At 35.0% G+C, this 23,694-nt stretch overlaps 1 long non-coding RNA gene across 1 annotated transcript; it reads left to right on the top strand.

The window, feature by feature from the left end:
- Positions 1-12,368: 12,368 nt before the first annotated feature.
- On the top strand, positions 12,369-15,689 carry LOC112765137 (uncharacterized). The gene is made up of 3 exons (XR_003183532.3): positions 12,369-13,150; positions 13,234-13,401; positions 15,479-15,689. It is a non-coding gene; the product is annotated as an uncharacterized lncRNA (long non-coding RNA).
- The last annotated feature ends 8,005 nt before the right edge of the window (positions 15,690-23,694 follow it).

Genomic DNA, 23,694 nt, shown 5'->3' with positions numbered 1-23,694 from the left:
GGAATTGCAGGGAAGTATGATTTGTTATTGGTTATGGAAAAAGTATATTTTGTTTTGGGTTTTTTAAAATAAGGAATAAGTAATTTAAATGACAAGAAAAATAAATTAATAATTAGAAAATCTCTTGGCAAGGTATGAGAGCTGGAAATCATATCCTAGTTATCCTTATCAGGTGTGATGAGAATTGGATTTTGCTCCCACTTAGTTAACCCTTACTAAATAAAGGAAAGTCAAGTGGACTAATTAACTTAATTCCTCAAGTCCTAGTCAACTCCTATGGAAAGACTAGCTTTAGAGGGATCTAAATCAATCAGCAATCCCAATTTCCAATCAACTGCTGAGTTTGATAACTCAAGTATCACCAATTACTCAACCAAAACCAAAAGAGAAGAAAATCTACTCGAATGAAAATAATTTGGATTAATTAGAAGCATCAATAACATAAATTAAAGAAAGTAATCATAAATCTGAAATACCTCAATATGTATTAATTAAGAAAATCAATCCTAACATGGAGTTCATAAACCAAATTGAAAAGATAAATAACAATTAAATTAATAGAATAAATAAAAGTAGAAAATAAATTAAAGGAGCATTGAACCTGTGATTGAAGAGAAGTAGCCTAATCATAATAGAAATCTTAAATTCTAATCCTAATCCTAAATCCTAAGAGAGGGGAGAGATCCTCTCCTCTCTCTAGATAACTACATCTAAAACCTCAAATTGTGAATTTGAAAGTTGTGAATGTTGTATCCATGAATGGATAGATTCCCCCACTTTATAGCCTCTAATCTATGTTTTCGGGGCCAAAAACTAGATCAAAATAGCCCAAAAATTGCCCCCAGCGATTTCTGGTACGTACAGGTCGCTGCAAAGTCACGCGGAAGCATCGTCCACGCGTTAGCGTGGATTGGATTTTTTCCAGGTCACGCGTCCGCGTGATCTACACGTGCGTGTCGCCTGGCTTCGGGGCAGCTATGGAAAATTATATATCATTGCGAAGCGCCGGATGTTAGCTTTTCAACGCAACTGAAACCGCGTTATTTGGATTTCTTTAGCTCAAGTTATGGTCGATTTAGTACCAAAAGGTCAGGCTGGACAGCTTTAGCAGTTCCTTCAGTTTCTTGTATTCCTTCCACTTTTGCATGCTTCTTTTCCATCCTCTAAGCCATTCCTGCCCTATAAACCCTAAAATCACTTAACACACATATCAAGGCATTGAATGATAATAAAGGATAATTAAAATTGACAGTTTAAAGGCCTAGGAAACATGTTTTCAATATATCACAAGATTAGGAAGGAAAACATAAACTCATGCAAATCATATGAATAAGTGAGTAAAGAATTGATATAAACCACTCAATTGAGCATAAGATAAACCATAAAATAGTAGTTTATCAGTAAGACCAAACAAAAAAACCGTAATCAATTGGTGAGTGTGTTCTGCATTAAAGTGCTATGAAATGCAATGCGTTTATTCTATTCAGGTGGTTGATTACTGTTGTGCCATGTTCAATGGTTCGAGCAACGCAATGTTCTGCATGGATTTTTACTGTATTCTGCCGAGACTAATGGTTAGTGCAATCTGTCCTTACCCACTTAATATTAATTAATACCCATAATTGCCTCAGTGAAGGATACTCTTAATTATTTTGTTAGGTGTTTAACTAATCCAAAATGGGTTTGCAGGCCCTAATATTGACTGATGATAATGTTGAACGATGTGCCGGCACGAACACTGGTTTTGTTCCTGTTCTTAACAGCTTTATGGGCCGCGGGCAGCACTGGTTCGATGCGGGGAAGGCGAAACAAATTAAATATGTAAGTAATTCATGTACTTACTTATCCACACACAAAATCTATTTTTCATTACAAGAATGCGAAAAAAAAACTATATGCTAACATGCTTTATTCAACGATGAAGTGGTTTGTTCCAATCTGTCGAGATGATCACTGGTGGCTATATGTACTCCACCAGCATACTGATAACCTATGGGTGTTAGACTCCATGCACAATGACCCACACTCCGAGTGCCGAGAGAAAATAAATATGTAGTAAGTGAGAATAGATTTGATGATGCATATTTTTTCGGGTGTTAGGTATTGCCTTTCATGTATTTTTTTTTCCTAATTTTTTCTATCTGGCTTGTCGTAGGCTTTCTTCTCCAAGAGTTGGCAGCAACTGTAGACCCGAATGTAGTATTCACAACTGAGGGCTATGAGTGTTGCTATGAATCAAGGCTCCAAAAACAGCCAAATGGGTAAGTCTAGATATGAAAACGAAGAAGGGTTAAAAAAATTAACCCAAACAAAAATTTTAATATGTTGGCACGACTTTCGTTGTTTGTGTTGCATAGGTGGGACTGTGGTGTATATGTCATTAAATGGATGGAAATGTGGGATCCAAAGAGCTTGGCAGAGGATAAATTGAACATGCCTATTTGGACGATGGTTAGTGAAATCCAAAACATATGCCGATGCTTATTTGCTTATTTAATAATTGATAAATAACTCTTTTTGGATGAAATCTACTTATGATGGCTGAATTTATATTTGCTTCTTTAATGTATTTTATACCAAACACATATACATCTGTTTGTCACCATAGGCTCAGCTGCAACAAATTCGGAAAGAAATTATAACTGACATACTAATTTGCAAAGACAACATCTCTATGAGTGTGGTAGAGGGTGTACTCAATGTGCCATGTCGTCATGTGGAGGATAGGGGAAAGAAGAAAAATATTGAAGACCCTTGAACGAATCCAAGGACAATATCACTGGTTCGAAGCGCGGAACGGGCTAAGAAAGCTAAACGGAACTATAAGCCATAAATTGGGATTAGAGTTGGTCTGTGTGTGTTTTCTGTTAATTTGATTTCAGAATTTAATGGTTGTTATCATGGAATACAGATGGATGTTATTGGATTTAAACCAAAAATGGGTGCATCTTTTTTAAAAGGATACCTATACTGGACATCAGGGTAAATATATCTACAAACAATTAATTAAGACTAGAGTTGCTGTGTGTATTTACTATTAATATGGTTGCAGGATTTACTGGATTTTATCATGAAATACTTGCGAATGTTTTTGGATTTGGACTGGAAAAAAAAAGAATTCAATGTCACATTAAAAAATTATGTATGAAAATAATTGTTTTTAAATTCTTAGTTTATTTTTTTATATGTGTTTGGCTTGTTTTTGCTCATAACGAGAAGACGTTGATTGAAGCTTGAACTTTCTTTCGTATATCTACTGAAAAATTTTTTAATTGAACTTTAAAATTATCCATACTTAACAGCCAGCTAAAAATATCTATGCCCAAAAAATAAATGCTCGATCGTGGATGTTATTTTAATAAATTAGAGGATGTTATTAGATGTAAACAAAATACATGCCTGGATATGCCTTTTTTATGTCTACTTTTTTAAATAATAAAATAAAGACCTTATTGTGCACAGATACTTTTAAAATTCAAGTTTAAATTTCATGTAATGCACCAAATTATCATAAAGAACAAATTATCAACTGAACATTTATTATTTTAAATATTAGTAAGAAATAATAACGGTAAAAAAGAGTAAAAGAAAAAAAAGATTGTATATTAGTTGCCCAAGTCTATTATTATATTTTGTTTAATAATGATATATGAAGTTGTAACAAGGTAAAATAAAGTTAAGTATATTAAAATATATAAAACCAACCCAATAAACCACCAAATCATGATAACATAAAAAAACGTTGAAGCATGGCCAAAGTATAAAGTAGTTGCTAAACTCTAATGCTTATGATATGTAGTGTTGTTAAACTTCGAATCTTCCAAAAATGCTTCCTGTGGAAAAAAAATTTAAAAACAAAACAAAGAGGAAACAATAAATAAATGGACATGACATTGATGCTATGAAAAATACACTAGGTACACATACACAATTGTTCGGCATTATGGAATGAATTCAATAGTGATATGAAGGAACCAGAGTGCTTAGCCAAATTATCTGTCATTTCTACCCCAAGTCTGGTGGACGTTGGACGACCTCGAGTAGGAACACGACATGAGCCCTGTAGCTCATCCATGCTAACGGGACACTCATCACGCGTATGTGAGTTAATTTCACTTGGTACATGTGCAGCTTGATTCTCGGATTCCTTGTGTTCTTTGAGCTTGTGCCGAGCACTGTCCATGGCATCACGCAATATAGCAGCAACCTGTGGAGTAGTCACGAAATCCTGAGCGATGTTGTAAAAAGCAGAACACAATTCCCTAAAAATGGTCATGCTTTCATCAAAACGGTCTATGTCAATACTACTCCTGATGTATGTTTGTCTCCAACTAACATTCGTACTCCATCGGGATAGAATGTATTGTGAAGACACTATTGTTAAACGAAAATGTAGAAGAACAGCAAGAATATGGCAGCATAGAATACCATTTGATTGGAACATAAAGCAATCACATTGAACTTCTGATGACTGTGAGCAATACACGACTTGGTATTTGCTATACACTAACATGTCAAACACCATCTTTTGTTGGTCAACTTCACAAACTATACTTGTGCCATGATGGTTGATTGAGGAGATGTCACAATCGGCCTTTTTTTATAAATTGATCCTGAATGTCTCGAAACATGGAGTTTGTATATTCTCTCTGGAACTACTTCTCTATTGGTAAGTTGGAAACATAAGGGATAATCCCCCTTAAATTAGCAGCGTCACACTCAAGCTCCTTTTGCTCCTTGTCTATAACACAGTTTTGGTATTGGCGAACAAGTTGCAACAAAGAGTTCTTACTATTTAAGAACTTATCGAAAACTGAATGCATGCTCTCACTACGCTGTGTGCTCCTCATACCAGCCCAGAATTTGTCCTTGAAAATACTGACACCCACATGTGTCGGTCAGCAAACACATCTGCCAATGAATAGGAAAAACAAAAAATGCAAAAAAAAAAAAATAGCGTAAGTTAACCCATAAGTGCAACATGCATATTGACTATAAAATAACATCTATAAAGACGCCACACAGAGGCAGCAATAAACCGGAAGATTATACTACCGTTTAGCCAACTAGAATTGTGGAGGTCATACTCTTCAATAAAATCGTGCCAATCTCTCTCAAATGAGTCCTTAGATTTGGATTCAAACACAATCCTCTTCATGCATGTGTTGAGCTGATCGAAACGACGGTAACCTACCAGCTTGATTGATATCTTCTTTAGGATATGCCATATGCACCATCTATGGCGTGTGTTTGGTAATGTGGTCTCTAACGCAGAACGCATCTGCGGGGATTGATCTGTTATAACACATACGGGGGCCTTATCCATGCACTTCAACCAAGTACAAAAAAGCCATTGGAATGTACGAGTGTCCTTATTCCGCAATAATGTACACCCAAGAAGCGTAGACATCCCATGGTGGTTGACACCTACGAAATACCCAAATGACATGTCGTACCTAAACAATGGAAACATAAAAACATGTAACGTAGGTGTAAAATCCAAATGCCTTAGCTGAAAAAAAAATCTAATTAAGTCGAACAAAAAAAATAATAATTTGGTACCTATTAGTCTTGTAAGTAGTGTCAAACGTTACGACATCACCAAAATATTCCCATGCAGCTCTACACCGAGCATCAGCCCAAAACACATTTCTAAGGCTATGGTTTTCGTCCACACCTATTTCAAAGAAAAAGTTCAGATTGAACTCCTTCATCCGTGAGAAGTGCTTAAGTAACTCTTTTGGATCCGTCTCATCTCCAAAAATGCATAAGTAACGGCTAATGTAATTTCTAACATCCTTCTCCGTAAAGGTGAGGTTGGCAAGGCCACCGGCGGCATTGGCTAGTGCCTAATACGTCTTACTCGGTCTAATGCCAGCTTGGTCGTTTTGCTGTATCAGGTCCTTCACATGCATACTTAGCTGACGGTTTGTTGAGAACATTCCAGATAGCTTCAAATTAAGCAAGTGTGAGTGGGATACCTCTACTCGAGAAATTCTCCATTGTCCTATCATCTTATCTAATGCCAAATAGCAACGGGCTTTGTATTTTGTTGAGGCCACCATTTTCCTTCTCTTGGGTGCCTTTACACGGGATGTGCAGTATCCATCTCTGTTACAATGCAAAGCTTGATTAACAACCACCCTCTGACCGTTTCTAGTCTCTCAGCCGGTGGTTCTTATTTTGATGACAAAACCAGTCCAAGCCGCATATCGGTAATAATATGCACGCGCATCTTCTAATGTGCCAAAGCACATTTCCTCCTCGGGCTCTAGCTCCTCGTCATGAATAGCTTGGTTTATAACCTGAAACAAAAAAGAAGAAGAAAAAAACAAATGAAACTCTACCTAATAGTTAACTATGCAAAAGTGGCTAATTTCACTATCGAGTATAACAAATAAAACACACTACGGTAATTTTAGGTGATAATTTCGTGCCATTATGTATGTTAACGTGGATGTTAACTTCGTGTAATTATGGATGTTATTCATATGAACTTATTGATTGCATAAAGTATGAACTTTATACGAATGTTATGCATATAACTAAAGTGCCAAAATTGACAGTTCACTAAATAGTACAATATAAGTATAAATAAGGATACAATTAGTATCATACTTGATATGTAAGACCCAAGACTTTTGGAAAGGTCTTATTTTGAACTAATTTCAAACCATATATCTATTTACAGTTTTAATTTCATAAATTATCTCATTGAAGGTAATTAAAGGTAGTTTTGATTAATTGGATTTGAAATAAATTAAGATTTTCATCCAAACTCTATAATTATGGATTATTTTTCTATTTACAACTTAAAGTTCTAGAAATCCAAAAATAATGAGTTTGGGCTATTTAAATTAAGATTTTATCTAATTCTACAATTACTGAGTTATTTTATATATTTAAATTGTAAAGTCGATAGTTGTGAAATAATAAGGATTTTTATATGATTTGAACTAAATAATGAATATTTTAAAATATTAATACTAATATTTTGGAAAATGAAGAAATTAAGTATATTATTTCCAACTATTTGATTTGGACATTTTATTGAAAATAATTTGTAAAATTGATGAACAAATAGTATTTTCTATATACAATTAGTGTTGGATTTAAATTGAGTTTCAATTACTATATTATCCACAATTTTATTTGAAATTACTAAAATGCCCCTAGCCCTAATTTTCTCAAAAACCCTAACCCATTACCTGGTTTCCCAAAACCCAGCAGCAGTGACACACTTTCCCTTCCCCCAACTCAATGCGCACCAGCAGCTGCTGCCAAAGAAAGAAAGATACAAAGAAAGAAAGAGAGAACAGAAGGGGAGGACCGGAGGGGAAAGAGAGGAGGAAGGAAGGGAGGTGGCGCCGGTGGGCGTCACTGCTACCGTCGCCGCCGTCGTGATGCCGCCAGGAGGTCGGAACCGAGGAGAGTGAGAAAGCAGTAGCACCGAGAGGGAGAGGTCACTGTTGCTGCCACCGAGCTCGCCGCCACCGCTGCCAATGAAGCCCTCGCCGTCGCAGGTCAGATCTGAAGCGCGAGAGGAGGCCGCGAAGGAGGAGCCGCGCCACCCTTGTTGCCCGAGATCGCCGCCGCTGTTCGCCGCTGCTGGATTCTGTTGGCGCCATCTTGCCTCTGCCAGCGAGCACGAAGAGAGAGAGATCGGACAGAGAGAGAGAAGACTCACGAGGGAGTCACCGTAGGAAGGAGTTCGCTGCCGCGTCCCGTTGTCTGCGCCGTTGTCATTCATCCTCCCTGCTTTCCGACGCCGTCGCCGTTCGCGAAGAAGAGAGGGAGCTCGCATTGCCATTAGATCCACCGTTCCTCACCGTTTCTGTCGCCGCCGTCGGTGCCTTGCTGTTGCCGCCGCCGCCGTGGGGAGATACGCCTCTAAGTTTTTGGCCATCGGAAAACCTCGTCGCCGTCGCCGGAAAAACTCTGCCGGTAAGGGTTTATGTTGGTCTTCGTTTCCTTTGGGTTTCCGGAAGCTTCATTGTCGCTGTATGTTAGTTTCAGCTATCGTCGCCGGAGATCTGGTCGCTGCCGCCACTCGAGGTGGTTACCGGGGCTGCTGCTAAGCCGGTTCAATGAACGCTGCTGGTTTTTTTCTTAGTTCGGTAAGTAGTTGTGTTTTAGAAAACCCTGCATTAGTATCCTATTATGTTTGGTTATAAACTCTGAGGTCTTGGTAACGTAGGTTCGAGTTCTGTATGTTGCGTGTCACTTTTAAGTTGCTGTGAGTATTGCGAAAGTGATCAGAGACCGAGTTGTGGTTTGCTGTTGATTTCGAGTTGAGACGAAAAGGACTCAGTGAGGCGTTTGGGATATGGTTTTGCATCTTGAGGTAGGGGCTTTCAATACAAACTGATTTATTTTAAATTAGAAATTGTTATAAATGGATATGTTGTACAAAATGTATTTCTGGTGGTTATGTGAGTCTTATGAATTGTCTGATTTTATCTTGAATGAATATGGTTGCCTGTTTGATTGAAACAATGTCTGGTTTTGATAAATTGGAGATTTCTGGATTGGTTGATCTGAATGATTTTGACAATTTGAAAGTTGAGTTTTTGTTTTATTGGAAACTGATTTGGTCTTGAACCTATTGGAAAGAGTTGATGATTGGTTTTGTTGGGACCCGAAAAGGGTGGCAAAGTCCAAATTTTAGGGGAGATGCTGCCGAAATTTCTATAAAATCAGATACTCTAATTAAAATGAATTTTTTAAAAAGAGAATGAATTATGCTTTGACTTGAATTACGGATATATGAAATATGTTTGAAGTCTTTTATTAAGAAAATCTTTATACTTTGAATGTAAACTATTTTTGAAAAGGATTAGGTGTTAAAGTCAATTTGAAGATGAAAATAATTATATTTTGGAAGTTGATTAAATAAGTAAATTTGAAGAAGTTTTAATGGATTTAAAAGGAACTTGGATTTTGATTAACTAATTTCACTTTACGACGTTTTAAGAAAAGTTTGAAGTATTTTAGGAAACTTTGACTTAGTAAAACTGAAACAATTTCCGAGCCTTTGGAAAAGGATTTAAAAATGAAACTGAAATTGGTTTTCGGTTTAAATGATTTGGTTTTGGTTTAAGTAAATTGGTTTTGAAATTGGTTCGGAATATTTAGACACATGACTTGGTTTTGGTTTAAATTCAATTTTATTTAGTTAAAACAAGAAGTTAAGGTTTCGGAAGTTTTCAATGAATTTAGGGAATGAGTTAGGTTAATCTCCCCTAAAGTCTTGAGACTCTGCTGAGGAATTTTATGACCAAATCCTGATTTAGAAATGAATGATTTTGAGTCTTTCAAAAGAGATTTTGAGTTTGGCCTGGTTTCATGATTGTTCGGAAGTGTTGGAAAGAGGTGGGAAGTGGCTCCATTTTGAAAAGTAATTCTTGACAAGATGTGAATTGAATAAGTTTGTTATTTAAAAGAAAATGGGCCAAGAATGAATTTGAAATCAGTTATTGAGCCTGATTGATTGTGGATATCATCAAGATTGATGAGTTATTGGTTGGTAGGCGTAAGGCCCGGGTTCGTCCCGCTTATGCTGAGAGATTTGATAATTGACGAGATTGTTGATAAGTCGCTTGCGCCTGGCAAGGACGGTGGTTAATCCCGCTTGTCGAGGTTGCGGCGCCCGCGTAAGGATGGTGGTTAATCCCGCTTACTTGTAGATGTGAGGTCGGAGGCAAAGTATCCCGCTCACATCCTTTCGGATCACAGGAGTGTGCAGGCACTGACATTCTGGACCGTGTGGCGGGCACGTTATCCCAGAGGGTTCCCATTTATACGTGACCGAAGGGCAACATTCCCATGGGAATGTGTCGGGTTGGCAATTGAACCGACAATGTGATATCACAGCCAGTAGGACAGGCATTCATCATTTGCATCTATGTGATATTGTTTGGGTGTGCATATTGTATTTGGGTTGTCTATGTGAATACTTATGTTAACTGCTAACTGTTATACTTGTTGTAATTGCTCTTGATTGTGCTTGAACCACATTAATTGTGATTGTGTTTGAATTGATTGGTTTGTGATGAGTTGGTTGCTGATTGAGCTGTTTGGGCCGGGGGCCGTGTTGGATTGGATGGGCTTGAGGCCGTGATTGGTATATTGAGTCCTAGTTCTGTATAAAGTATCTGACCGATTCAGTATAGACTTAATGAACCTATGCTTGGAACGGGATGATCATTTATACCGCGTAGGTAACTGCTTTCATGGTTGCGGTCTAGGAAAATCTTTTCAGACATTTTCTTTAAGAAAGGAAAAAGGTTTTGTTTTAGAATGTTTGAGAAATTTAGCAAGTCTTCAAAAAGGAATTTTCTGGATTTCGAATGTGAACCTATGGTTTTTTTGGGAAGACTTAAGACGAGTAATGATCACTGAACTCTAAGAGTGATTTTATCTTTACGTATCTTGTTATAGCAATTTCTGTAATCCTATAGTGAGAACAAGCGAGGACGACGTTCTCACTCCCCTACAGGTTATTCCTTTTCAGGATATGGAAGACGAAGCTTCAGGAGAGTTATGTTTATTTTCTGTTTATTCGGTCCTTTTGTATTACCGTAGCTATTGTTTTCCCTCGCCTTTATCTTTATTAAGTTTGTAAGAGGGATAGAAAATTATGATATGTATATTTGTAAACTAGTGTGTGTGTGTGTATATATATATATATATATATATCTTAAGGTTGTATCTGATTTGTTTGTACATGTATGTTTTGATTTTCACGAAAAAGAGTTATCGAAAGGTTATGCGGTTTTAAGTTTTAAACAGGCTCATATTTTAATCTTAAATATTATAAGAGTCGTGGTAATACTCGAGCAATCAGAGTGGCGCAGCCGGAAGCGTGACATTTTGATAGTTAGGGTGTTACATGATACAGCGAACATTGTATGGCTGTGCTAGTGGTTGAAATAATAATAATAGAAATAATAATTTTTATATAGACATAAAAACATGATATGTCTGTTTTTATTTTTTCTTGTCTAATAAAAATTTGTCGATAAGTAAAATAAAATATTCCAATCTTTTAAAAAGACAATATAAAAATTTTATAGTTTTTTATGGATTAATGGGCTGATCATGATAAAATAATTTTTATATATTTATTTATTTTGAATTTTCTAAAAAAATTATTGTTATTAAGCAAATTAAAATAAAAAAATCTATAATTTGATAACTAATTAATTATAAGAAGAAGGAATTAAAAGCATGATTAATTATATCAAAAATAACATAAGTATTTATTTAAATAAATATTATTTTCTTCGTCCACATATGCAAATAAAAAATAAACAGCATAAACAAAAAGGCCATAATTGGTAGGATTTTAGACTAATAAGCTATAGTGCTTAGTCTTTTCTTACTGTTGTCTTATTTGTTTTTTTTTTTTTCTATTTAGCCAAAAAAAAATTAGTGAGCAAACTACTGAAATGTATTCAAAAGATTTAAATACTAATTACCAAAAAAAATTTAAATACTCAAAAAAATACTTCTTATTTTAGAGATCAACATGATAAAAATATTTTTAAAAATTAAAAAATATAACAAAAATAATAAAACAAAAACTAAAGTGCTAAAATTGGCAGTTCACTAAATAGTACAGTATAGGTATAAATGAGCGTAAAAAATACACAAAAAATAATCCGGATTATTACCATACCTCATCAGAGCTAGTGTAGTTTTTCACATTCTCGGAAATTGATTGACTGACAACAATCTCGTCGGGTGAGTCCGTCTGCTGTTTAAATTATTCAGCACCTTCTGCCATAGATACTGTATTAAGGTCGAATTCAATTGCCATACAAATTGCAATGATAAAGACGATTTCTTGTAAAATTTCTTGGCTTATACACTATTGTGCTTGCAATGGTGTTATTCTTGTGATTTTTGAATTAACATGATTGAATTAACATAAGGTATATATTAGGGTAGGTGTAAGACCCAGATTTTGAAAATTTAATAATAAATTATTTATGATTTATTTTATTTATTTGAGAGCATATTTTCAGAAATTTTTGTATTAATTAAGTACTTTCTTATTATTGATTTAAAGGTTTAGTGATTTAAAAACAATGAGGATTTTATATGCGCTAATTTGAATAATTAGATTTTGAACATTATTTTATAATTTTAAAAGAAAATTAATTTGATTATCTCTAATTATTGAATTTGAGTCTTTATTTGAAAAATAAATTATAAATTGATAATTAAATAGTATTTTCATAGATATTATTATTTGATTAAATTTGATTTCAAGTTATTACTCTATTACCTTCAATTTTATTGAAATTACTAAATTATCCGAAATTCTCAATTTCAAATAGAAAACCTTAAATTCCCAATTCCAAACCCTAATTTCACTGACCCTAATCCCTTCTACCCAACCCACACACACGTAACCCCCTCCCTTCACACTCGTTCACCCCCCAATTAGCCACGTTACCCACTCCTCACCGCTATTCACTCACCATCACCATTCTCTTTTTCCTTTTATCCCCACCCACACCCACGCAACAAAAGAAAGAAAGAAATCAGAAAGGGAAAGAATGGAAACTGGGGGGGCTTGAGGGGAAAACAGAGATCAGAGGGAGAGTGTGACGGAACAGAGGAAGGAGGATCGCCGGGCTGTGCTGCTCCCTGCGCCGGTTGTCATCGCTGCCGCGAGAGCTAGAGAAGGAGAGAAGTAAAAGCGCGAAGACAGAGAGATCAACGGAGACGTTCACGCTGTTCGTCCTTGTCACTGCCATGCGTTGCCGCCGCCGCCGTTAGTTCAGCTGCCGTCGAGCTCGCATCAACCGTCGCCATGGAAACTGCCACCATCATCTCCAAAGCCGCGTCATCGATTAGGTTAGGGAGAAGGAGAATCGCGAGCAACCAGAGGAGGAGAAGAACGCGTGGTGGTGGGTGTTCTCTTAGCCATCGCCACCACCGGAGTCACAAACCAAGGTGGAGGAGAAAGCCATCTTCCCCGTTGCTGTTATAGTCGTCCGTACTACTGCCGCTGAAGGAAGGCCGTTCAGTCACCCTCATCAAGTTGCATGTGGCTGTTAGAGCTCCTTGTCTCTGCTCTGATCGTCGGAAGTCACCGACGAAGTTTTGGTCGCCTCATTCCACTATTCTTTTGAATTCCGTAAGTTGCACTCATTCCAAAAACCCTCACTGTTACCATTCTTTTTCATGGTTGTTGAGAACCTTGAGATATTAATGTATTAGGGTTGTGTAAATGCCGCTGCAAATTGTTCGATGATATTGCTATTGTGGAGAGTTGTTGGTGAGGCTAATGCCACTGCTGTTGCTAATCCGGTTTGAGGCTGTTGCTACTGCTGCGAGTTAGAACGAAGTTGGGGTCACGCCTAACTTTGTGGGTTTCGACTAACTAAGGTAGGGGATTTGTTTTAAAAGTAAAGGTTTTAACTTATAAATGCTACTAAAATTAAATGAGTAACTGCAAATGGTTCATGGTTGCTTTGTGTGAATAATTGACGGAATTGAGTTGAATTATAACTGTAGTTGGTGATTGATTTGATGATTGTGCGTGTTGAATGTTGTAAGGGATAGTCTATACAAGATATGTTACTTGCAGCTGTGTATACTGCTTATGATTGATGGTTTATCATGTGTTTGTTTGTTGAAAAGTGTATAGTGAATTTTTGTTATGATAAAGATGCAGAAAAGTGAGTTTGAGTTATGAGTGGGCCTTTGCAACAAGGGGTAAATTAATGAATATAAACTCTTAGAGCTGTGTTGATTATGCTAGAAACTTTAATTAGTCAAAAGAAAGGTAAAATTATGGTTTTAGATGAATCCTAGGCTTGAATATAGGATTTATAGGATTTGGTATGTGAGGTTGTTGGAAATGTTTTGTGCAGAATTTCTGCAGAAATATGCATAATTGGCAGTAAAACGAATGATTTTCTGGGAGCAGTCCAGACCAAATTTTTAGATGATATTATTTTTCTGTAAAACTTTAGTGTGTGTTGAACATGTCATAAAAATTTCAGAGAATTTGGCCAAGCGGTTTGGAAGATATGATTTTTTGAAGTTTAGTGGTTGCTGCAGATTTTTCTGGTTTTCTGGTTCTGCAGTACCAACTTTCAGATGCTATAACTTTTAATTTAAACAGAATTTTGAGTTGATTCCAAAAGGATTTTAAAGATCTATCAATCTATTTTAAATGAGTACAAGTTTCATGTTCATATCTATTTTGTAGACTTAGATAAGTCACTTGGAAAATCAGTTGTTTGCTGGAAACTCTGAACTGGTTTGTGAAAACAGGGCTGTGTTCCTAAGCTCATAACTTTTTCATGTGACATGGTAATAATCTGAACTTTAGTTTTCTGGAAAGCTGAAAGAGTCTTGTCTAAGTACATAAATTTTGAAAGGCAATGGATGAGAACTGGATTTTTAGTGAATTTAACAAATTTACTGCTCACTGCTGTTTTTCTGCAATGATAGCAGAATTTTAAAACATTTGTACAATTTTCAGTTATGGTCGGAATGCCCCAGAACCAAGTTTTATTTTTTAAACCCGTGATTTTACAATAACTAAAGGGATTAAAGAGAGTATAATGACCAATTAAGAATGTTTACCTGGTAAATAGTTAAGGAAAGTTTGAACGTTGTTAAAGCTGAGGGAACCCGTAAGGGTGGTTTTAGTGCTATTTTAGAGGAGATTATGTCCGAATTTCTATAAAAGTTCAAGGAATTAGTTTAATAAAAATGTGTAAGTTGCTCCTAAGAAAGGTTAAAGTTAAAGACAATGATATTGAGAGATAAAGTGAAGAAAGAAAAATGAGGAACAAGGAATGAAATAAAAGTTGAGAATTATATTGAATGGGCCTTGTGCCGAACTGCTAATGCGAAAGTGCCCGCCTAATGGATAGCCTGAGATTGCTAATGCGGGAATGTTCGCCTAATTGATAGCACTGTTCCTTACTGTGATACACATTGAAATGTTATTATAATGAGGCCTAATTGACACGGGTAACCGTGATGCCAAGGTGTCTAATTGACACAGTAAAGGGACCATACTCGGGGTTCACTCTGAGTAACGTCGGGTTGCGGGTAGACAACCGACGCATGAGCTCATGGCCTGCGCTAGGAACAGACATGCATCATCTTGTTTGCACATTTACATTTGATTGTGTTTGCTTTATTTTATTTATTTGTGCTTGTGCTGTTGTTTTGGTGATGTGCTTACGTGCTTTATGGATATTTTACTTGTGTTGTGATCTTAATAAAGTAATTAGGAATGATGTTTATGGATAAGGAATTGTTAATGTGATTGGAATTTTGTTTAATTAACGTGAATTAAAGGAAGGAACTTAAAACTATTTTAAGTGAAATTGTTTTTATGATATGAATTAGCTATTTGTATTTACTCTGTTTAATGCGGCATTCATATTCCCTACTGAGAACTAGTGGTTTGTTCTCACCCCAAAATCTTCCACCCTTTCAGTGACAGGTTCAGAGACTCAGTTTGAAGTCGCGGGCGATTAGGAGTTTTATTTAAGTTTATGTGTTGAGTTGCTTTTATAGAATTCCCTCGCCCTTGTTTTTTTTTTATTTTATTTTATACAGAGGGATAGGAGTTGTAACTGAGTTTCTTTTGTATTCTTTTGTAAGATATTTATTATTATTAATAATTATGTGACTAGTATTTTTTTTGAGATCTTTGATATATGATTTTAAGTAATAAAAACAAAAGTTTTCGGCTTTTTCCTAAAAATTGAAATGCGAAATCGAACTAAAGGCTCAATATTAAATAGTAAATAAGGAAAACAGGTCAGTAACACCTTGCTTTGGTACGATCATGACGTGCTGAAAGTTAGGGCGTTATAGTAGGTTTCATGTTTCATATCTCCAATAATTGATGATAAATACCATAACGGACAAAGAATCAATTGCAATTATTTAATGTAATTGATATTATAATTACCGTTCTTAATTATTATTATTATTAATCTTTAATGTATTCTTATATATAAAAATCAAATTATAAAAAGGAATATTAAGTATTGATTCCAAAAATGCCTAATAAAAAGGGGATATGATTTTATAATTAATGTCATTAATTGGATTTGATAAGAATATGATAAGTGGAACGATAAGAGAGTGGGATAAAAAATAAAACTGTTATTAAGTGATGTAAATGAAGTAAATTACGAAAAGTTTTGGCTAATTATGGCTGAAAAGTTTTGGTTACCAAACTTTTCCCTTCTTTGACTAATTTCAAGTGTGGTTGAAGAATCAAAGGGTCAGTGTAGTGAACCTATTATGTTATCATAATCTTACACTTTATATTGTTACTACTACAAGAGTGTATTGAACCTATTACATTACTATAATCTTCTGAAAAACTTTTAGTGATACTGCTAGCATTACATTGTTTGTTCATTTCCCATTTCTATAGTAGTAATTATATTATGGACAGAGGTAAGTAGTGCTAAGCATATCTCTCTATAATCAAGTAATATATAAAATATAAATAAACACACCAAACATAATTATATTCTAATATAAATCTTAAAATCTCATCCAAATTAAAAATTCTACATCAACCAAAATATTATATAATCTCATCCAAGTCTACACAAGTCAAATAACAAAAGAAATATCCAAACAAGATTAATAAGTATGCAGCAATTATTAGTATGCAAATAAATAATAGCTAGAATAATAAGCAAGCAGCAAGAACAATAATAGCTAGGCAAATTCAATAACTACATAGCAAAAAATTTAATAACACCTAATAAAAAATTAGCAAAAGAATTATTAGCAAGAACTGAACAATTATTAGCAAAAAGTTTAACAACTCAACAAGAACAATGACAACAACAACAATCACTAACAAATCAACAAGAGCTATAAAGCAATAACTACAAAAACTAAACAATTATTAGTAAAAAAACTTAAGTAATCAAGAACAATAACAGCAAATAAATTGAATAACTACAAGAACTGAAAATATATGCAACAACAACATAACAATTAACAAGAAGAATTAGAAACAAGAAGAACAACTAACAGAGGAAGAAGAAGAACAATCAGCGATGAGATGCTGAAGAACTGAATTGAGTAACAGAGTCACAAACTATACCTGAACGCCAGAAGGAATGGAGCTAGAGGCGAGCAGGTCCGAAAGCGACAGCAACGAGAGGCAGAAGACGACGACAAGGCAACGTCAAAACTCGTAGAGTGGTAGACAGAGGAACTCGTAGCTTCAAGCTCTAGGAGAGGAAGGGGACACACCATCGGAGAGGGCAAAAAAGGGTTAGGACAAAAGGGGTTAGGGTTTTTTATTAAAAAAATGAAAACAAGATGGAATAAGGAGAGGGATGAGGGCAACCTACCTGGACAATTGAGGAGAGACACAAGTCTGGCGACAGAGGAAGCAACTCTGTTTGAGGCAACGAAACACAATACAGGTGAGTTGACGCAGACTTTGGGGAGAATGGAGGTGGGCAGCGCTGGCGGAGGGTGGCCAGAGGGACTGCCGGTGGTAGTTGCAAGGGAGAAGAAAGGAGAGAATGGGAGAGAGAGAGAGAGAAGAGTGTTCTCGAAAGTGAGGGGAATGGGCCACGCATTTTGAATTTAGATCAGGTTTACCATCGAATTTACCGGCGGATAAATCCGACAGTAATGCATTGCGTATGACCAAAACGTAGCCTTCTATAAATTGAGCTTTATCGGCAGATAAATCCGCCGGTAATGCTCGTGCCAATTTTTCTTTTTTCCCTCTAAATATTACCAATGAATTTACTATCAAAAAATCTAATCCGATGGTAACTTTTTTTCCGCTGGTAAATCCATCGCTAATGTTCGACGCTAATTCAGATGGTATTTAGCATTTTTCTTGTAGTGTTTGACCATTCGATACTCTACACTGTGACAAATGCTATAGTTCTTGATGGCTAAGTGAACGGACTTTCTACTGTATAATTTATGACCAACTCTTAGCTACACACAACCATCAATGTTATAGTCATCAACGCTCCCAGATCGAAAGACATCAGTTTCACTTGCATAGCATTTAGGTCCAATGTTGAATAATGGCTTGGAACTTATGGTGCTGGCAAGATATGTTGTGAGAAAGTATAATACTATAATTGAGTTTTTGGGCCAAATTTCGTATTGTCATTGTTATCACTATCATTATTAGAACCAGACTGGACCATACCCACTCATCTTCTGACTCAGACTCTTCGAAAATCAAATTAGTACCAAGTTCGGGTATTGGGAGAGAAGATCAAATTCTCATGGGGGATTCGATTCTTCCTGCATGGCTATGTCCTGCCGCACAACTCATTGGAATTGACCATGAGAAGAAGATCTACCGTCAATGTCTACGTACGAACTCAATTCAAAGCTCCATCACTTGTTCAATCACAATCTTTTCATGGAATTCGAACATAGCTCGCACATGTTCATCATCCTTTAGTCAGAATACCGTATACCAAATATTTCACATGGCGTCCAATGAACTGTACTGATACTCAATTTTTTGAACATGCTTAATTCCAAACAATCTCATATTGATCAAAATCAGATTTTTAAGTTCTGTCAACGAATACAATCACTAAGTATGCCTAATAATAAAATTACTGTTTTCAAAATGTGCACCATTATTTTTATGTACTATTGTTATATTCAAATAAACAATAATTATATGTTCACTAGCTATTTTGTGAATTTGTCTTTGTAAAAAAAAGAAACAATAGATGAAAGGTAAAAATTATTAGAAAAATCTTATATATATATATATATATATGCATCTTTTGTGATAATTTTACATGCAACACATGCACTATAGCACCAGCACTTTCTCTCATAGTTTCGTAGTCCTTGTCTACGCAATAGACTGTCTGCGAAATAGTGACAGTGTTTAAAACAATAAAAAATTCAAAAACTTTATATATTAGTAAATATAAATTTTTTTTATTTATATAAAAAAGCCCAACATTTGGCACAGGCCTTCATTTGAAAGCAATCAGCTTGCTTGACTTCAATCTTTACAGACCAACTACACTACAAGAAAAACACTCATTCAGGTACATTTGAAAGTGTAGCCAAAAGTGGAAAAAAATGATGCCTTAGGCTACGGCTACGCTTTTTGGGCTACGGCTACGCTTTTGGGGTGATTCCTGTTCGACCGTTTCCTATTCTCAAAGGCTACGCTTTTCTGCACCAAGGGCTACGCTTTTGGCGTTTGGGAATAGGGTGTGCTTTTCAAGTGATGTTGTCCAGGACCAAAGGCTACGCTTTTCAGCTTCCATTTTTGCCAGAATAGGCTACACTTTTCAATGCTACTGCATCACCTGTAAAGCGTAGCCACATTATATACCATGGTTACTTTTTATAAGTGTAGCATTAGGTCCCTTGTTTTTTTTTTCTTGTATACTATAACTACTGTATATAAGTGTAGCCTTAGGTCTCGTTTTTTTTGTATATATATAAAATTAACTAATAATTATTAATACAACATAATAGTTAATATGATTACATGTATAATAATTCTGCATTTTTATTTAAATGAGTTGAATATTATAAAATAAAAATAAATACATAATTATACTAAATAATTTTTTTAAATAATAAAAATTATCTCTAACCAAAATATATTTATAATAATGATCCAAAAGTACTAGAATGAAGTTAATTGTAAAAATTCATACATCTTACACTAAAGTAAGCATACCCATATCAAAATAACCATAATATCACTTAGAATTTACTACTAATACTCTACAAAGAAATATATCCTACATACATAAGTATCTTCTAATAAAAGTCATTAGTCAACCATACATGTAAAGATTCTAAACAGTACTCTATCTTAGCCAATAAACCACAATAATAATCAGCTTAATCTTCATTGTTATCCTACATAATTATATAGAAAAATATTCATAATGACATTCGTAATTATAAAAATTAAATGAAATTTTTGTTATATCAAGATTTTAGTATACAAAAATTATAAAAGTTTTTTGGATTTTACATATATAAGCCTATTGCGCATTTCATCAAACAACTCAAGTGCAAAATCACCCGGAGCATACAATCAATAAGCTCATAAATCAAACCAGCAACATTATTAACAAAACGCGCAGGCTTCCTATCTCTATCTCAGCATGCATATTTCTTACCATAACAAAACAGATAAGCCAACATTCAAAAACAAAAACAAGGATCCAATAGTGGAAATTCCAAAAGCAAATTCACACAATAAAATAAAACAAATAAAAAAGCTACTAGAAAGCAAGCTGACTCTGACACTGACATTGTATCAAACACCTTGAAGGTGAGCAAAACTTGAAACGCATCAAACCCTCAATTACTAAGTTCCTTATATATATACATCTACTACTAAAGATTACATTCTACATCTACTACTAAAAATTAGATATAGTATACAAAGATTACTCATCAAACCTACTGATGTGTTCCTATCTTTGTTAAGTGCAAGAAATGAACGCAAACGATGGAGATGATTGCTGTCCTTTTCTCTGTAAAATGAGGAAAGTATGAATCATTTTGTAACAAAATGTTTAAATCATGGTTATTGAGAGAGCAACTTATTTCAACATTGTGATCAAAGCATGCTAACTATGAAAATTCAATAGAAAATTGGATCACTGCTAACCACATATGTTGTCATATTGGTTGCGTTTCCTCCAATTGGTGTCACGGGTAAAGACGACATCTTCTTCCCTCTAGGTGTGATCAACTTTGTAAGAGATAATGTCCTCGAAATCATAGGCTTTTTCGGCACCTCTGTGGAAGAACCTTCAAGTGCTAGAATTGAAGCCTTTTCAGTGTTCCCTAACTTAAAGATAAGTTTGGGAATAAGGGCTTTAATATTTGATTTATTTTTTGGTTGTAACTCATTGATACTGGAGAAAGCAGGGCTTGTAGAAGGCATGTTAATTCTCAAGAATTCCTCTCTTGCTTCATCAAGATTTCTTGCAGGTATTTCCAACATAAAATTTTGCCTTCTTCCATGTTGTCTACTAGGTAGTTCAGTTATTTCACTTGATTCTACACCCTATACATGAAGAATCATACATAGCCTTTGTTAAGCTTCAGATGCAAATGTCTCTCATACATGTGTTTCAGATGGAGCATTACCAATTCAATTATGAAGATTTACACCAATGACGGTTACCCTTTTTTGCATGGAATGCATATGCCTTATGCATGTGATGTTTTGCCACAAAATTATGTCATGAACACAATCTAATTTCATGTAACTTCTAAACATGCCACTGAGTGTATAGGACAGCCATAGAATCCATAATCGTCTTTTGGGTTATTTTTGTCAGCATCAAAATTTTTCAGGTACCATTTTAATAGTTTAAAAATAAAAGTATAGAAGTTTCCAGTAATGTAGTTTTCGAATTTAACCAACACCAATCAATAGGCATCCAATGGAACAAAAGGAAAACTATACAAGTTTTTCAATAGTGTAGTTTAGGAATCTAATCAGCCTAGTTAGTACTAATAGTTACATGCACTATGAGTATGCTTTGATGCTCATGGATAATTGGAAAAAAAAAAGACAACCTAGAAGAAGGTGGAAATTAGGGCAGAACCAGATACCACAGGGTAGAAGAGCAGCAGGCGTAATCAAAGAAGGCAAAAGGTGAGTCGTTGTCCTCGTGGTGTAAGTTAAGGGTGTTCAACGGCCAGGTGAAGATGGAACCGGCGATGGAGTTCGCGGCTCAGAGGCTGCGAAACAGAGGAGTGGCGGCAAAGACAACAGACACTGGTGGTGCTACGTGAGCAGTGAAAAGCAGTTCGAAGATGATGGCAACAGAAAAATCATAGTATAGAAATCATAGTAACAACCTAAATAGAAAATCATAGTAAAAACAAAAAAATGGAAAAAGAAAAATAACAAGAACATAAATCAACTAATAGAATCAACCAACAGAATAGAATCACAATAATAACAAGTTAACTATAATAATTTAAAAAGAAAACTCAAGTAATAACAACATAAATTAAAGATGTAAGATTCTGCTTGAAAGGGTACCAAAAATTTTGAAACCATTACTAATTAAGAAGGCCCCAAAGTTTGGAATCAGTAGCAGCAAGTCTTATTGATGAATATGAGATTTGATACTATAATTTTTAATTGTAGTTGATAAGAAGAAAGATGATTACAAGTGCCGAAGAAAGCATAAAGCAGAAAGACAGCAAATCAGAAATCTATGGGAATCTGCAGGCTGTGTTTATAGAAATGGATAGCACTCAAGATATAAGCATAAGCCTTCAAACCTTGTCCCAATTGAAGAATAGCTAAGTTCATATTATTCATCTTGAATTATGATTTTTCACAGAACCTTGTCCTAAATGGTGAAGATAAAGGAGAAAACAAGAAGAGTACATTTCATCTTGAGAAACACATTGATACATATCTACTAGTCAGGTACGTGATTTTCAGTTTGTTTTCAATTTCAGTTTATCAATTGTATTTGTGTGGATTTAAGCTGTTCTGGTTTAGTTTCTTTCTTTTTTAATGTTTATCTAATTTTGTACCTATATTTATAGGATTTTGTACATATAAATCAAGCAAATCTAAATCAAGCATACCTTGTAGAGAGGCTAGAACTCTTACCTATTTACATCAGCACCCTGAAGTATTGCAAGCAACTTAACAAAACTATCAAAATTGACGATTCAAGGAAAGGGTCAAATTCAATCTGATATCACCATAAGGCTGTTCTTGATGTACGTCAATATGTCCATAACTCTTCAAAACCTATAATGCAACATTCAAATTGGCATCACCAAGAAAAGAGAATACTAAATTCTAGGAGAGGGTTAGGGGGGGGGGGGAACACTCCATTGGTTACAAGAATATATAAGTTCAATTTGAAGGACTTTATTGAGTATGATGCTATGGTGAAGAATGCTTTTGAATGGGGATTGTTTTTTTTTAATAAGAGAAAAAGTCATAAAAAATTTTTTCATGTTTTCTGTAAATTTAGTGTGAATCTTCATTCTTCACCAAAGACATTTCCCTTTCAACAATTATAGATATTCATATATACAAATTTGAATAGTATGTGGTGTGCCTATTGAATATTGAAACCAAAAAATGCTTGACAATTAGTACAGTAGTAGTAGTAGTAAGCAAGGATCAAATTTCTAGAAGCTTTGGCAGAAGTTATGCATGTCTTCCATAACGGACTAATTAACTATATATAGTATTTAAAAGAAACGACAATACAGGGGGAAATAGAGGGTTTAAATTTTGATATGAACAATCTGACACAGTGGCATATTGCTCATTCAGCAGCTATCCTTACATAGAGGATAACCCATTCCTAAATATTACAAATTGAACCCTTGCTTTCATTCGTATCTACCACCGTATTTTCAACCAATTTTGACAAATCGTCCTTTTTCCTTATTCATTTATTTTCACAGTATCAAGGTATTGGTCTCATAGAACAAATATAAAAATTAACAACACTTTATATGAACCCAAAAGGAGAGTACCTTAAGATGATGATAAAATGTGAAATAGAACTTACATGTAAGACCCTGTAAAAAATTAAAACATTCAAATAAAATGAGTGGTGTGTGGCGGTAAGTGGTGACTGGGGGTGAGTGGTGACTGGGGTGCGACGATAGTGAAGAAGCAGAGAGATGACGAGCTTTGGA

This window comes from Arachis hypogaea, chromosome 17 (genome assembly GCF_003086295.3).
Source record: "Arachis hypogaea cultivar Tifrunner chromosome 17, arahy.Tifrunner.gnm2.J5K5, whole genome shotgun sequence".
Classification (NCBI taxonomy): Eukaryota; Viridiplantae; Streptophyta; class Magnoliopsida; order Fabales; family Fabaceae; genus Arachis; species Arachis hypogaea.
The sequence above is the reverse complement of the archived record's forward strand: the minus strand, read 5'-3'. Positions and strand labels throughout refer to the sequence as shown.